The following is a 4,591-nucleotide window of genomic DNA, read 5'->3' on the forward strand; positions in this document are numbered from 1 at the left end:
TTTCCACTTCACATTCACAATAACAGCACTTACAGTTTACCGGGGCAGCTCTAGCAAGGCAGAAATTTAACTGACTTATTGGAAAGGTGGCATACTATGAAGGTGCCATGTTGAAAGTCACCGAGCTCTTCAGTAAGGCCATTCTACTGCCAATGTTTGTCTATTGAGATTGCATGGCTGTGTGCTCGATTTTATACACCTCTCAACAACGGGTGTGGCTAAAATAGCCGAATCCACTCATTTGAAGATGTGTCCACATACACAAAAGTAACTCTACCTGAAATTGATAGTTGTTATTCAACAGTCAAAAAAGTATGCCTTGTTTACATTGAAGAAATACTAAAATTGTGATTTTGCCAGACAGCAGCTCTATAGAGGTGAGATGACTTGAAATGAAAGTCATCAAATAAAACAAATGTAATATACAGAACTGAAATATTGTATTGAAGTAAAATAATGTCAATAAATGGTTAAGTGATAAGAAGTAATCGCAGTCACGGACATTTTATTCACCGTTTCATTATGTGTTGTTATTATCGAACCTGAAAACATTACTTTTTTTTATTATAGTCTAACTGAAACCTAACCGACCTCACAAGRACAGATCGCTGCGCACTAACGACTATGCGTTTTCAAAATGTGGATGACCCACTAACATCTATAAGAAACCTTTCTATTAGAGGGGGCATGCTGGCAAAATAGAGCCTCACGAAATTAACCCTTTCATGCACTGTTGTGTAAATATCCATGCCAAAAATAGCAGCAGCACTAATGTTAGCTACATGTTTAAATAAAACACGTTGCTTTACATTTTTTCACGTTTGCTATATATATATAGCAATTTCTTTTTACAATTTACTGGATAAACACCAGGAAAATAGAGCACACTAATGTTATCTTTATTGTTTGTGGTGGCTGTCCATGCAAACAAAACAGCCATCAAGCGACACTATGAGTTAATAAGTCATGTTAAACAATGATCTGTTKAGCAAAAACGTTTCCTTCAAGCACATATTTATCCAGACTACCTACACAGTGTTCTGGATAGCTGCTGAAAGGCAACRGTGAGCAATGCCTGTCAATACCGTAGCTAGCTACAGTAGTTAGCTTGCACTTACTAACGTTAACTGGCTACTGTACAGCTGAGTACCTAACAATGGTTACAATGCCTACATGTGGGGAAAATAAAACATGGCTATATTAACGATTGACGAATCTAGCCAACTGTCCGCAGCCTAAGTATTTATAGATTTCCATCCATCATATGTCTTTAACATATCGTTTGCAATGTATTTTATCACCAAAGCTGCACTATAAATTAGCCATCTAATTTCTTGCCACGCAGGTCAAAATGATAAGAGTGCGTGCGTTATTCAGCAGGAGCATGTGTCAGCTAGCGGTAGCCGGCTAGCAAGCTAGCTAACATGTTTCAACTCATTACTGAAGATGATCTGTATTCTACGCAATTAGCCACCTCACCACGTTCTTAGTCTTACTTACAGTTACCTAATGATAGTTACGTTAAGAAAATGTGAAACAAAAAATCAATTCCAGCCCGTTTTCTACCTCTTGAAGCTGACCACGTTGAAGGTTTTCGGAATGCGAACTTTCTAGCAAGTCCAAAATGAGCGGAAGCAAAGTGTGCTTTCTCTATTGTGGAGGGAACCAACCCACAATTAATTTCCCTACTACAAACTCAAGTGATGATGCGAGGCTGGTCCAAATTTCATTGCCTGTCGCTGCTACAGTTATGAAGAAGAATATTTTCGCAGAAGCATCGAAAATGGATGCGTCACATCCCCTCTCCTCCCACGTGGGGCTCTCATTGAATTCGAAAACATGAGGGTAAAAATCTCAACTCAATCACAGARTTTGCAGGTTAGTGAGATTATGTCCTTGTAATTTATGTAATATACCTAATATCTGCACTGCAGAGTGCAGACCATACATCGTTTGGAGGAGAAAATCATGCATTTAGGCTACAGGGAAATTGGCACTATAGTCTGGCAGTGCCAATGTCCATATATTATCATTGTATAASCCKCATATAACCACATAAACAGCAGGCCCTCCTACCATCCGTTTTTTGTAATATTAGGCCTTGGMRTTCTATTATCAGYATCAATCAAGAATCTTAAATCATTAAAATGTGTAGAAATCAACTTTTATAATGCTTATCTACTTATCAATCTAAAGTGACTTTTGTATTTTGACAAAACCCACAAATCAACTATTCTCAGATGGTTCAGTGAGGTGCAACGTTTGGGGGTATTAACTGAACAGCACCACTGTCAGATTTACAAGTCACATGCAACCAGTTACTAGTAACCAATTATACGGATGACAGTGGCATCTTCTAGTCTAGATTGATCTCAACTGACCAGTAGAGTCAGCCAGGCTACATACCTCCTTAAATAGCCTAGATCACATTTTACACATTTACAGTAGATGAGGCTACACATTGACGGAATTTACCCTCATTTTCTCCATCTTATCTTATATATCATGGCCTATGACTTTCACTTTCAAATACAGGACAGACTGTTTAAAACAGAAAGAGAGAATGGCCCGTCCTTTATCATCTGTCGAGACCATTCAGATAATAAAAGCACAAAACCCAATATACKATTGGCACTCAAGCTGACGGATTTGGGAGAATCAGACTGAATTATTTAGGCTTGGCCTATTGTACTATATGTTGACCTGTGAATCCACAAGCATTGCGTACCGAACAGTTCCACACTCTCCCATGTCTGTGATGGCTCAGGGTTGGGAAGAGGAGCACACACACACACGTACACACACACGTACACAGACATACACAGACAGATGAAGTAGACCTKCCTCACAAGCACACWCTTTTGTAAAAGGAGGACGGACAGCACACTGCTGTCAATACCATCAGTGGCTGACGGTCGTCACTGACAGACAATTGCAACCTACCATCACGCAAGCAATGTCGCAATAAGCGAGTTTTGTTCTTCCTTCTCACCATTGTTTCCTGGGGAATTCTAACCCATGCACTCTTGATCCTGTGCATGAAATGGAGTGGGACTGCTGTAGCTGTGTTCACTCAACCAACACACAGATATTCAGAGCAAATTAAACCAAATGCATTTGTAATGGTGACTTGTGATCCACCCTGCATTAAAACAGAATTCGCCCCCAAGTACACTTATCATGGGGATGTATATTGTCCCTTGGCCTACTCCCTGTGTGGCACTATACCAGGAGCCCCTCCTCCAGTACTAAGCAAAGCACAGAGGGCCTTCCCAGCCTTGACAAGTACCAAGGTGATCTGGCGGGTACTGTGTCTGTGCGTGAGTTCATTGCTTTAAATGTGGGTCACCCACAATATGGGTCAGAGATTCCTTTATGCACACCCGGTGGCTATTTCAAGCATTGATTCAAACCTGATCCCATTAAGCTCTCCACCTGCTGCCCTAGCTGCAAGGCATAAGGGGGACCTGCCACTCCGAAAATAGCCTTGAGGCAGTTTCTGTTGTTTTGGCATCAGAGTACGCCACTGAATCATAGGTTTTCAATGTGTTTAGGGGCCGCCCTCAGAATGACTCGCCATAAACCACATAAGACACAGGCGTCCTAGAGCTTCTTTACGGGCTAACAAGGAGATTTAACTTCAAGGTTATTTACAAGCCAGGCTAAACACAGGGCTATGTGGCAGTGTAAACTGATACTACTCAATGGGCTGTATTTACATATTGTAACCATGGTGAAAGCAGAGTAATGAAAAGTAGTCAGAAGAAGTGGGAGGAACTAATGCTACAGCTTGAATGCTCACTAGTCAAATATACACTGAGTGTACAACAAATTAGAAACACCTGCTCTCTCCATGACATAGACTGACCAGGTGAATCCAGGTTAAAGCTATGARCCCTTATTGATGTCACRTYTTAKATCCACTTCAATCAYTGTAGWTGAAMGGGAYGAGACAGGTTAAAGAAGGATTTCTAAGCATTGAGACATTGATTGTGTMTGTGTGCCARTCAGAGGGTGAATGGGCAAGACWAAATATTTAAGTACCTTTGAACAGGGTATGCTYGTAGGTGCGAGGCCACCGGTTTGAGTGTCTCAAGAAGTGCAKCGCTGCTGGGTTTTTCATGCTCAACAMTTTCCCGTGTGTATCAAGAATGGTCCACCACACAAAGGACATCCAACCAACTTGACTGTGGGAAGCATTGGGGTCAACATGGGCCAGCGTCCCTTTGGAACGCTTTCGACACCTTGTCCATGCCCCYACGAATTGAGYCTGTTCTGAGGGCAAAARGGGGTGCAACTCACAGGAGGGTGCTGAGGGCAGGACAGCTCATAATAATGGCWGGAAGGGAGTAAATGGAATGGCATTAAACACATTAAAACCARGTGTTTGATATATTTGATACCATTGGCTCAAGCCAATACCATGAGCCCGTCCTCCCCAATTAGGTGCCACCAACCCCCTGTGGTCAACTCCAACTCAGGTTGGATTTCAACATGAGTCAGCTCCAGAGTTGCTACACAAGTAAACTATTCTACATTTCAGCAAGTATCTAAAAATCTTCTTTGCCTGGCCCTTCACTAATATGTTGTT

General features: G+C 41.6%; 1 protein-coding gene across 3 annotated transcripts in view; it reads right to left on the minus strand.

Annotated features, from left to right (window-relative positions):
• LOC112076620 (inosine-5'-monophosphate dehydrogenase 1b) overlaps positions 1 to 1,796 on the minus strand; it is a 9,087-nt gene extending 7,291 nt beyond the window's left edge. For 2 of the 3 annotated variants that reach the window (XR_011477830.1, XM_024143345.2), the window contains exon 1: positions 1,567 to 1,796. The gene's annotated coding sequence lies outside the window, so the exon portion shown is untranslated. Of the gene's footprint in view, positions 1 to 1,500 lie in introns of all 3 variants that reach the window. The other variant, XM_070441394.1, reaches the window with a different exon arrangement.
• Positions 1,797 to 4,591: the final 2,795 nt, after the last annotated feature.

The sequence above is a fragment of the Salvelinus sp. IW2-2015 genome, unplaced genomic scaffold (genome assembly GCF_002910315.2).
Source record: "Salvelinus sp. IW2-2015 unplaced genomic scaffold, ASM291031v2 Un_scaffold3882, whole genome shotgun sequence".
In the NCBI taxonomy this organism is placed as follows: Eukaryota; Metazoa; Chordata; class Actinopteri; order Salmoniformes; family Salmonidae; genus Salvelinus; species Salvelinus sp. IW2-2015.